The following is a 13,855-nucleotide window of genomic DNA, read 5'->3' on the forward strand; positions in this document are numbered from 1 at the left end:
TTTTGATATCAAAGAAAACATACATAGGAGGCCAAATATAGTTTCCTTCTCTAATGACAATAGCTGACGTCAAAGTGAAGATATCATTTTCCGATTTCCGGTAGCTGAGTATTATGATTTTATCATTACTTACCTTGAAAGTTGACTCTTGATTTTAAAAGCATCGCGGCGATGTAAAAGGCTTGATGCTCGTAAAACGCAGTTTTTGAGTATCGTATTCTGACAGAACCTATGCGAAAAAGGAATTGTGGTTTCTTTAAAACACTTTACAAGTCACCTGCTTCAAATCAGTTGAACCATCGTCGGAGTTAAGGTAGCTTGCCATCTCTTCACCATTCGAGCTTTTTTATGATGCAGTCGTTTTACGTTATATTTGAGTGTGTGTATATAGTAACATTACTTTCATCATCAAAAATATCAAGAAGCTAAGGACACAGATCTAAAGACAACCTAAGTTCGAATTAAAGACACGTCAATTTGTAGCGAGGTTAGGTCGATGATATTATATCACGTGGTACTGGAAGAAACGCCAGTGTATGTCAGTATACATTAACAATATTACGTATGCTGCTCAAGTATTAAAATGCGATTCACACCCATTACATGTTTTCCCTCAAATCGTTCAAGTAACTATTTCTAAACAGGGAATCCCACCACTCGTGAAATAATACTTAATAATAAAATTTTACCACTATTTACATTGACTAGATTTCCTACAACCACAATTAGAACCTATAAGTTATTACCTTTTCGAAGTGCCGAAATTTAGTTTACTTCTACTTATACTTATAACTGACATAGCAACGCCCATATAACATTGGGCAAAAAAACATGTTTTGTTTTCTGATAACATGACTTCAAAAAGTAGGGTAGTTTTATTTTTTTTCCATATTGTTTTTGATGGGAAATTGCTTCGAACCCAAGACAAGATACTCTTTGGTCACGAAGTAGTATAATTGTTACTGCTCCGAAAGCCCACCGGCCCAAGTCGCACATTTACATTCTTATGTCACAATAGTTCTGTGATAGATTGATGAAGTGTAAAAGAAGCAATTGATTGAAGACAATTATACGCGGTGAACTAGACGAACACAATATGCAGACTGTGGTGTATGAATTCAGCTTGCATTTTTGAAAGACTGGATCTCTCTTGAATGAGTTTACTAAATAAAATTGATCAAAGATACTTTGGCCAGAAAATACACACGGAAATAGAAGTAAATTGTCACCATTTTTACTATCTTAATTTTTTTCAATGTTAAACTATGGTTGGTCAGGTTACCTGAAACACAAGCTTTTTGTATTTGGCCTAATATATATATATATATATATATATATATATATATATATATATATATATATATATATATATATATATATATATATATATATATATATATAATTGACTGGATGTAGATAAAACCACATAAAAGTGCTCAATACGGGTAGTAGAGCGAATTATATACAGGTTTTGAAAATTTGAACCAAATTATATGCTATAGACCCTACAGAACTGTTTCGTGAGGTGCGTAGTCCTCACTCATCAGGGGCAGAATGGAATATAGTATCTGCGTTTCCTTACCGTTAAATTCTATAATTCTAATGTTCCTAACAGGGAATATCTACCTAGTAACATAGCGTATTAGCATAGTTAATTGTTCTGCAATAATGATTTATGTCTATGCCTACACGACGACACAAGTTCATTTCGTTTATTTAGAGTACAACGATGAGGTTGACAAATTATAATATACTTTTCAGTTATGCAGAGATTACATCTCTGACTGGAGCTGTTGTACGGTCGCGCGCGTGCGATAATTTTCCATGTGATGTCGTAATCAATTTCTTTATCCTTAAGAAATCATACATACTTTTTTTTTCTTTTTTTTTTTTATATTATTTTTTTTTATTTTCCAAAAGAATATAGTATCAACAAAAAGGAAGGAAAAGAAAAGGAGAAAGGGTTACATTGCACGGTATAAATTGCTATAAAATGCTATAAAGTGATTGGAATCCTATAATGCAGAAGTATCACTCGATTCTTAGATTGTCCCACTTGTTCGAGCAAATTTCTAGCTTATTTTTCCTCTTCGCTATAAAAATCTCTGTCTCTCTAGCGATTCTGACATTTACTTTGACAAGATTGAATGAAGGAATAGCTTTCCTAATTTTGCAATCATAGACTGTTTTTTTGACAATCAAAATAAGATGGTTGAACAGTATGTTGAATGATGGGTCACCAAGAAGTATCTGCTTAGTAGACAATGTCAATGGTGAATTAATAGCTTTCCCCCACAAGAGAAGAAAGCTTTTCCAAATAACAACAACACATTCACACTTAACAAACAAATGAACAAGGGTTTCATCCTCCATATTGCAAAATGTACAGTAGCTACTGTTGACTCTCGGGGGATTCATACGACATAACACATAATTTGTATAGAGTATATTATGTAAAATTTTAAACTGAAATTCTTGGAGCTTTGAATTCATCGTCGTCCAAAAAGGCAAGGTAAAGATTTTTGACCACTCATCGTTTTGGATGTCAAGAAAACTTGCAAAATAAATTTTAGCCTTAGGGGGGATAAAGTAATCTGATGTCAATCTTTTCGTGATATGCCTAGTTTTGCATTCATTAAGACGTGTTAGTTTGCCACAATTAAGAAAACCAATTGGTATCTCTGGCCTTACAATCTCTGCCTTGCCCTTTTTCCATGGAGTCGGAATCGAATGCAAAATACCGTACCAACATAAAAGATTATTGTGATTACACCCTAGACGAGAGAGTTCCTCCCAGCCTTTCAACTTATTTTCTTCCTTAAAAATATCAGCAACAAATACAATTCCTATTCCGTATAAAAACTGGTTAAATACAGACTTATGATTCACGAGAATTTCTGAATTGTTCCAGATAACTTGGTGTTCTGTAGGGAGATTAGAAATATAATTGATTTCACTCCAACACACAAGGCTTTCTTTAAAGAAACTTGGAAGTACAACTGGCAATAAATTTACATTATAATTACATCGCAAAATAAGCTTACCACCAATAGGCCTCAGAAAGAAGTCTAATATTAATTTCCATGGGTGTTTGAAATCATCAACATGGTATCTACTTAGCCAAGTTACTCTGAAGGCCTTGTACAAAGCAAAAATATCAATCATACCTAACCCCCCCTCATTAATATCACCAATCAATGTGTTTCTACTAATTCTATCCGGACCTTTCCATATGAAACGGTGAATATGACTATTTAAAATCTTAATATCCCTTTTCTTGACTTGGATGAGATTAAAAATATACAGAAACTTTGGGATGATAAGTGACTTTATGATTTGAATCTTACCAATCAAAGTTAGCCCTCTAGAGTTCCAAAGGTTGAGTAAACGATGCATAGACTTAAGCGGGGCCGATATATTTTCCGAATATGCAAGTGAAGTGTTGTAGGAAAAGAATATTCCGACAATTTTTATTGGCGTTTTAGACCATTTGAAGTCAAAAGGCTCATCCTGTCTATGCCTCCATTTACCCAGCCACATTGCTTCTGTTTTACAACGGTTGAGTGAGAGACCAGAAGCAGAATGGAAATTACGCAGCAGAGACATAAGATTTACTACAGAGTCTTCGTCTGATATAAAACATGTTAAATCGTCCGCAAATGCAGAATTCTTGACCTGTGTACCTGAAATGTCTATGCCCTTTATGGAATCTTTTTGAATAATTGATACTAAAAGTATTTCTAGACCTAAAATAAACAGTATGGGGGATAGGGGGTCGCCTTGGCGTACACCTCTTTTGATGTCAAAATATCCTGTGGTGAGTCCCCGATTCATAACACAGCTGCTTGGGTTCGAATAGAATAAATGAATCCATTTACTTAAGGAGGTACCAAAATTAAACTTATCTAGAGTTTTAAATAAAAAAGGCCACTCCAGACTGTCGAAGGCTTTCTCAAAATCTAATGCGACAAGAATTCCTGGTAGGTCTACTATTTTCGTATACTCCATGATACCTTCAATAATACGAACACAGTCCCCAATCTGACGTCCTTTGATAAATGCTGACTGGGTTTCATTAATTACAAAAGGGAGAACCTTCTCTAGGCGCTTAGCGATGCATTTCGCACCAATTTTGTAGTCTACATTGAGTAAAGTAATTGGCCTCCAATTCTTAATAAAAGCACTTCCACAAGGGAACAACCTCAGGAAAATCTTCAATCGTAACACAATTAAAATTAGTTACAGTTGTGTAACTAATACTAAACGTCTCATCGACAACCACAATAAAACACAACTGTCTACCCAGAACGGCTGTAAAAACGAGAATACTAAGTTATGTAACTGTCGCGTAAAGGATACATGTCCCCTGGACGGGAAATGTTTACAAAAGAGCGTGGTATACCAGGCAACAGTTCAGCGTAAAGACACCAATATCCGCGAAACGTATGTCGGACTTACTGAAAACGAGTTCAAGACACGGTACAGGAACCATACAGCTTCATTCCGCAACAATTTGTCAAGAAATTCAACAGAACTAAGTAAGTATGTATGGTTTCTTAAGGATAAAGAAATTGATTACGACATCACATGGAAAATTATCGCACGCGCGCGACCGTACAACAGCTCCAGTCAGAGACGTAATCTCTGCATAACTGAAAAGTATATTATAATTTGTCAACCTCATCGTTGTACTCTAAATAAACGAAATGAACTTGTGTCGTCGTGTAGGCATAGACATAAATCATTATTGCAGAACAATTAACTATGCTAATACGCTATGTTACTAGGTAGATATTCCCTGTTAGGAACATTAGAATTATAGAATTTAACGGTAAGGAAACGCAGATACTATATTCCATTCTGCCCCTGATGAGTGAGGACTACGCACCTCACGAAACAGTTCTGTAGGGTCTATAGCATATAATTTGGTTCAAATTTTCAAAACCTGTATATATATATATATATATACATGTATGTATATATATATATATATATATATATATATATATATATATATATATATATATATATATATATATATATATAATGTAAAGTGAGTTCAGAGATCTCGGCGATGGATGTTTTTTTCTTCAAATGTATTCAGTACATGTTTATTACTTTTTTGTTTACTTCACCCTCTTTTAATTTGTAATCATTGTCTGTGTCATCTCTTCTGTTAATCTAACTGTCTGTCCACATCCTATTCATTAATATATATTTGCCTCTCGAATGCACTGTATCTCTCATTTGTTTGTATAGCTTAAGAAAGTGAATAATTTATATGTATACACATATTCGATCACCTATAGATTATCAAACTTATCTTCTCTGAAAATTGTATCACTCATTAATTCATGAAAGGAAACTTCCAAGGCTCAAAGGTATAAGCTCAGCGTTGTGCATTAGTGATATATAATATTTCGTAAAATGTAAGATTTAAATTCCCTGGGTAGAACTACCAAACGCTACAGAATTATGAAAATCCACAGCCCAGAAATTTAACTATTTATGAATATCGTCAACGGTTGCACAGGGTTGTTTAACTAATATATTTGTGAATTGGACAAGAATTGTAACTTTATCTCCAACAAGCGAAAGCTCGACAAACATGTCAACAGTGTAGAGAATTGTAACTTCTGATGATTGCACATGTTGTTTTTTTCTTAATATCTATAAGGTATAAATACATATGCTGGACCTTCTTATGGTGAAAGACAATTTCTGCTTAGGGAGGTGAGATGATCGTAATTCGATGCAGGGTGATTATGACTCAAGGCCAATCTGTTGATCCTAGTGTTACCTTAATATAGATAACAAGTAATTCCTTTCGGGTAGCTGGTTTCACAGGAGTGGTGGATTATGTATTAGAAAAGGTACATTTTTGGTCATGTTAACAGTATCCACGTGCAAAAAAGATCGTACTACATATACGTCGCGATGTTGATCACGTTGACAGATTTATATTGGATCAATAGTCAACAACACGATCAAGTAAGGCAACCTAGCGACGTTTTATTTGAAATGGTAAAACAATTTCTTTTGAAGGCAGACTTTGAAAAGAAGTCTTATGTTAATTTAAGCGTTGAAATAAACTGATTGTGTTAAATTGGCACCTAATGGTTAAGCTAATAACTTTGGCGCCAATCAAATTAAAAGAATGACGGCTATTTTTTCTCACAAAGCGCTAGCCGACGTTTGCCAAGTAGAACTTGGCGACTCTGGTTAAATATATAATAGCGTCTAGCTCAGTGTTAAAAACAAATTTGACCCCTGTTTGTTTTAATCTTTATAACTCGTGTGATCTACCAATTACACCTGATGAGCATTGTTGGTCAAAACATGCTTTAGCTAACACCCTCAAAATTGTTAACCATTTACATTGGCTATAATATCATTGTCATGGCCGAAAATGATTCTGAAAAAGAGAGTAATGCATCTAGAGAACATTAAAATACATCACAGCGTCCATCACAATATTTAATTATTTGATCAAGGTGAAGTACATCACATAGTTTTCAGAGGGAAAAATGGCAGGCAAAGCGTACATTTAAAATTCAGCTGATCTGCTTTCATTTTAAACAAGACACAAAATCTGAATGTAGAAAGCCATAGTGTGATCACCTTACAGTCATAAAACTAGAATTCGTTATAGCCCATATATATATATATATATATATATATATATATATATATATATATATATATATATATATATACATATATATATATATATATATATATATATATATATATATATATAGACAGACAGACAGACAGGCAGACGGACGGACGGACGGACGGAGATAGATAGATAGATAGATAGATAGATAGATAGATAGATAGATAGATAGATAGATAGATAGATAGATAGATAGATAGATAGATAGATAGATAGATAGATAGATAGATAGATAGATAGATAGATAGATAGATAGATAGATAGATAGATAGATAGATAGATAAACAGATAGATAGACATGTATATCTTGAATTAACTTGGCGGCGCCATCCATCTGAGGCGCCCATTGCAGTAATGGGCCATACTTAGGTGCTACTGAACACAAACATGTACACAACAATCTCAACACTCAGCTTTCCTACATGGTGCGTCGGCGTGATGCCTTTGCAGTCTGAAGTACGACATTTACAGTTTGATAGAATTGTGTTTATCTGTAATTAGGTTATTAACAATAATATCATCTCCATCGCATGAATACTCAATACAAAAATCGTATCACTCTTGAATGTATAATTCGGTAAAATTTAAAATACAACTGTCGATCCTATTTTAAACTGGCGACCCTAACCACTTTTTTTTAAATATTTAAATCGAAAAGATAAGACATTCTTTGTCTTGTTGACCTTCACGCACGTCTGTTTCTTTTCTCCAATGATGCCTGTACATATTTGATCAAGCTATGATCGCAGAATGTGTATTCTGAATCGTTTGATTTGGAGTTGAAGCAATACACATTTCAAAACTAAAAACAATTCAAAATATATTTTTTAATTAAATAAAATCCAGACCTCCTCACCGTATTTTCTGAGGCCATTATGTCGGGAACACGTAATTGTCCTTTTTATTTTCGTCTTATGTTAAACAGACTTAGGACATTCCATCAAGAACATTACTGAAATATCATATTCCAAAAGTATTAGTGGAGTTAACACATGTTTTGCTAATATTTGCCATACTGGTTTAGGTAATACTGGTGTGAGCGTAAAAAAAAAACATATAAAGTGAGTATATATCAGATAACAAATTTCAAGATTTTGTTTTGGAACACAAATACGGATGCAGTAATATCAGAAATTGTTTTTTGGTAGCTAAAACATTACCTATGTCTTAAGCCAGAGACCGATCCTCGATCAGTAACCTCGATCATACATATTAATGACTTATAATAGAGAAGGGCTATCAGTTTTTATCAAGGAAAGTTTTCAGGAGTGACACAGGGCTAAGGGTCAAGTCTTGGCGAGTCATCTATACATGCCATGACATGGAAAACCCAATATGCCGGTGCCAGTTTCTATGTATATATGCGTCACCACAACTTCGGCTTCCGCATTTCCATGTTTTATTTCCGTTTTATAGGTTAAGGAGGTGTTGACAGGTGAGAGGAAAGATTGATCGCCGTGTACATGACAGTGTAAACATATAATACATAAAATAAAAGGCATCCTGACGTAATGCATGTCAGACTCTGGATTGATCTTTGATCAGAGCTCAGATTGTTGTATTCTAGTGTATATATATCATCACCAAGATGAGAAATTTGACTGTTTTACGATGTCTATGAGTTCGTTTAAGATTATACATTGATTATATACAGTAGGAATAGATAGTTATGGTTATTTTGTGGTGTAGAATGAATAATTTACGTCTTGAATAAGCTCACTTACTTGATAATTCAATTGGCTGTCGAATAGCGCGCGCCAAACGTCTTTTACATTATGGCCATCATCCTATATTTGACTTATGGGCATTTGTATATAATTATTACATGATAAAATCATAATTAATTATATTCAATGAGTATTTGAGAAACGTTTTATCTCCTGTGTCCCTTTATCACTCCCCTGAATTAAAAATGAAGCAAAATGTTGTCGACCTGTTATCCTTATTCCATAACAAAAATATATATAATACAAAAAGTTGTCAGATAGACACAACTGTGACTGTGTATATTGCTAAATGAAGCATAAGGAAATGGAAAACTGCTTTCAACGTTTCGCTGCAATTTGTATTTGCAACATTTTCCATATTTTGCCGTAAAACAATCCAATTAAATAACCAAACAGCATTTTATCAACCTTTCCTGCAAAACAATCTTGAAAATTAACATTTAACGGAAACGAGAAGGCGGGGAGTATGCCATCACTAACGTAATGGGATACAGGGAAGCAAATCTCGGTAGATTAATTCGTTTTCGCCTATTTACATGTTTTTTTTCCCTAAAGCGAAATAGCTGTAAGTTCAAAATCATTGTAATCATATTTTTGTTCTACAAATCAAAGTTTAAATTTACGTCTGATTTGTTTTTAAATTTGATATATTGATTTAATAATATGCTATTCAATAATTTATAATGCGTCAAAAATGAATAACTGTTATTCAGATTCATCCATGACAATTTTTAGAACTTCATTTTTTTAAAACTCTTGATTGTTATGTCTACATGTTCTACATCGCGATCGGTGTGTCGACAATACAATTCAATTGACATGTGCTGTTTTGTTCCACTCCACTGAATCGCTGTTATCAAGGTAACCTTTGATATGCCAATGGGACGATGAGGCTGAATGCCAACGGAGTTCTCGTAGAAAGATATGGTTAAATGATTGGTGTAATTGCACACATTTTAGATGTATCTTTTAATCGATTCATAAGAACAGAACAGCAAATGTACATTGTATGTCTTGCTACTAACTCCAACTGATAAGAAAATTACGATATTTAATTTGTGTATGTCAGCACGACTAAAAGTGTGTATTGTCTTGTTATGAAAACGGTATAGCATTATATACAAACCTAGATAATCACGTCAAGAAAACTGATTGATGAGGTCGCACTGTACTGATCGTTTAACCATTGTCTGTCGGCAATTTCTTTTGGGTGATGATGTATTTTGTGGACACATCACATACCCCTTTTATATAAATGTTATTTCTGATTTAGTATCTCAGACTGGGTATGTATGCATGTAATAAATGCCACCCGGGTCAATACACGCCGATGTAGGAGGCGTGTATTGCTCGGATGGCATTTATCTTGTACCCCAACTAATGATTCAATGGTGTTATATTCTATGTATGTATCTATGCATATATGTATTATGTACGTAGGTGGGTAGGTACTGAGTAGGTATGTATGTACGTAGGTAGGTTGGTAGGTACGTAGGTAGGTACGTAGGTATACACTAAGTAGTGTAAAATAAATTGTTGGTAATTGACAATTACGTATTTCCACTTAACATGACAATCATATAGGAATGTGATATGATGTAATGACATATAATGTAATATTGACAAGGTAAAATAAAGACAAATTAAAGTATCCTTCAATCACTGACAGCTGTATTTAAATATATTGAGGATATTAGACATCATTCGTCTCAGTGAAAATAAGTAACATATATCTAGTAAATACAACAGTGTGGACATTGCATTGCAAGCTATCAAGAAGTCATGTATATGATATGGAAATTTAATAAAAAGTAATTTTCCTAAAAGTTTCTGTTTCTTTGTCAACATAATGAATATTGCACGTGCAATGCAATATTGATCCATGTATCCAGGGAGATTGTGAAAAACAGAGAGAGAAACATAGCCAGAAAGACACAAGCAGGAGGACGGACGGACGGACGGACGGACGGACGGACGGACGGACGGACGGACGGACGGACGGACGGACGGACGGACGGACGGACGGACAGACAGACAGACAGACAGACAGACAGACAGACAGACAGACAGACAGACAGACAGACAGACAGACAGACAGACAGACAGACAGACAGACAGACAGACAGACAGACAGACAGACAGACAGACAGACAGACATGACAGAGTTGATTATGTCCTATATTATTTTCCACTTCAGTTTTCTTGGTAATATCAAAATTTACTGAATACATGGACTAAAACATACCACAGCTGATTGATTCAACAATTCAAGCTAAATCAAAATATCAGTATTCACCAGTAGAGCGACCGAAATGAAGATTATTACTCTATTCGTCAAGATTATGCCTTTAGTTTTGAATCTTTTTCCTACTACAGTAATTAATATCCAAGTCGGCCAACTCAAAGCCCGTTAAATAACACCCACGTACGTATAAGTTCCAACATTGCCGTATAGACTGTTGGTAGTGTACGTTTCCTGAATGAATCATTTATTGTATAATTCCCTCTAGCAATGAACTTGAGTAAAATGAAAGTCACGACATAAGCCCCTTTCTTCATATCAATGGAGTAACATCTGCTTCGATGTCACCGGCATAGCTTTAGGTATTTTAATACCTTCCGATAGGATAATGTGATTTAGAGAACTAGTCAAATGAAGGATAAATATATTCAATGTATAGGTAAACTTAATCCCTAAAGTCCATGTGTCAATGAGGAGTGTCAAGGTTTGTGTGATACGTAGTGGTCATACAAGAAAATGAAATGATTTACTGTAATAGTGTGTTCCCTTTCGATTGAATATTTTGCACACAATCTTTATGCCTTTTCAAATCTCTTCAAATTCAACTTCTTTCTCACATAAATAACATGATTCACATTACAAATGTAATTAAAAAACACGCTCGTGTTATCAGTAATATTGTCTTCTTTATAAATCTTGACTTTCCGCGTGTGTGTGTGTGTGTTTACACTTTACGTAGGAATAAATAAGACTAGATCAAGTTAGCCACGTTATACTAAAAGGCTTAACAATTGCTATGATTGAACGCTAAGTTACTGATTACACGCCGTCTTCATTCAGTCAACTATTTCTACTATATGTCTTACCTGAAGATATCATAAAGCCAGGCAATGACATGCATTGTGAGATACATTTAACGTCGTTCAATATTACATGTAAAAACACCTGTCGGTTTTTGTCAACATTTAAACTATACAATCGTCTTCCGTAAGTAACTAATAAGACAGATAGTATAACTTGATGTTTATTTATCCAAACAAACAAAAAGTTTCCAGCTTGTAGGACTATATGTAGCATCGTTTATCTCAGACATCTCATTTTCAAGTGAAGAACAATCAATACCTTATATATAAGTACAGTTTAATTTCACAGCTGCACATTTTCGAATTAAACCTATCTCTGGGTATAATGCAATTTTATTAGGCAGGGTCATAGAATGCGCCTTAACAACATCTATGGCTAGATGTACTCTACGTTACCATTTATTTCATACCAAAAAGTGACATAAATTAAACATTTATTGCCAAGACTGGGCATGGCATATAATCAAAGTTTCATACTGAGTTATTGATACCTAGTTCATATTGCTTATTCTACAATACACTTATTATTATATATTGTTTTAAATGAAAAATGTCAGTGATATAAGGTTTAGTTCCAGTACACGGGTTGTCAATTTTTAACCATGATGATCCTTTATTCAGAGTACTAGTCCCACATTGAGGTTCGAAATAGCTTTAGCTGAGAATAATTCTGGGCAAAAGTCTCTGCACGCGCAGGCAATATCACCGCGATGGCAATAGTACACTTCAAGAAGGTCATGTGATTCGATTCTGACCAGTGACAGCCTGTGTACGAACGTTAAGGGGTAATGCAAATGACTTCACTTCATTTAATGCAAGTAAACTTGTGAATTTGTCAACCATCCATGGATTTGTGATTTTGCAAATAATCATATTCCGTAAAGTAAAAGCTAAACGTGCTAACTGTGAATTTGGTGACAAGTTGAAGGTAATATAACAGAAGCATTAGCCAACAAGTTTGTGAATTGACAAAGCTTTATCCTTCATTTGATTCTTTCTTTTAACAATTCAATCTACGTCATACTTGTGTTTATTTGGCGACAGTGAACCAAAGACACTTGCATATTTAGTTATGTATGTATGTATGTATGTATGTATGTATGTATGTATGTATGAAAAGTCAAGGAGGGGTCTGATGATTAAACTTGAAAATCATAGCAGCATGAAGAGAAAAGAAACTAACTTTTCAAAACGTTATTTTGTAGTCGTATCTTTCTTGTAATTGTATCCTTGCTAGTATTGATTTTACAAGGGCGGCGACCTTATGTTGAAGTGTCTTATATACCCATGTCGTACGACTCTACTCCCCCTATCGTCTAGTTTAATACTTTCACTGACACTGTTGCATTTCCCCCTCTCATCCCAACTTCACCAGTGGTCATGTTCATGTTTGATTCATAAAGACACTACCAAAATCCTGATTGAATCCTCTCAAAGATGAATAGTAAGTTATGGACTTGTGAACAAGCAATTCAGAGGGTTGATGTTTCCTGATGGTGTGACTGAGGTGAATCTTAAACATACATTTTGATCTTTCTTTTTACCCACTAAAATTAACCAATAACATATAATTCCAACTTCTGAAAGGCTAAAAAAGATGTTCTATATTAATGCCAATCCAATGTTATGAATTCAAAATTGAAGTTTGAAAGCTTTTTATATACAGATATATAGAGAACATGGTAGGTCACCATGCTCGTTTTCAAATACACGCAGAGAAAATACAGAAAACAGACCAAGCTCTAATAAGATCACGTCATTTCTGTATGAATTTCTACTAACTTAGAGGGTCCAATATATTTCCACTTGAAAGATGTAATTATTGTTCATATTTTCGAAATGGCAAAAGCATTACCTCCTAAACCAAAAAACCTGGAGTCATTGAAATAAAGTAACCCCCCCATATTTTTGTACAAGATAAATGGACCTCTAGCTTTTTCATTATTTGTTCAATCTTTTACTACATGCGCATAATTATTATGATCGTGACTTTCAATTGTCTAGTCTAGCAAATGTAAAATCTCAATTGAAAATGTTTCAAAGCAAATTGCCAAGTTTTGCCACGCACATACAGATGGAATGCGCACACGAATTCGGTGTACTTATATTTAAGTAAATAGACTATATTTACATTGAATGAACTTTATATTCATATTGTCGCAGCTGCCATGCCATTTAAAAATAAAGTAAAATGATGATCTACACGATCTATAATATTGGCAGGATACAATAGAATGATAAATGCAAGAATATCCATTAGTCAGAAGCACAAGCCAGCACGACATCTCGGTAATGATGATCTATTTTGCCCTAATAAAAGAAGGCAAACAAAGATGATACCTAA

The sequence above is a fragment of the Glandiceps talaboti genome, chromosome 6, assembly GCF_964340395.1.
Source record: "Glandiceps talaboti chromosome 6, keGlaTala1.1, whole genome shotgun sequence".
NCBI classification, from domain to species: domain Eukaryota; kingdom Metazoa; phylum Hemichordata; class Enteropneusta; family Spengelidae; genus Glandiceps; species Glandiceps talaboti.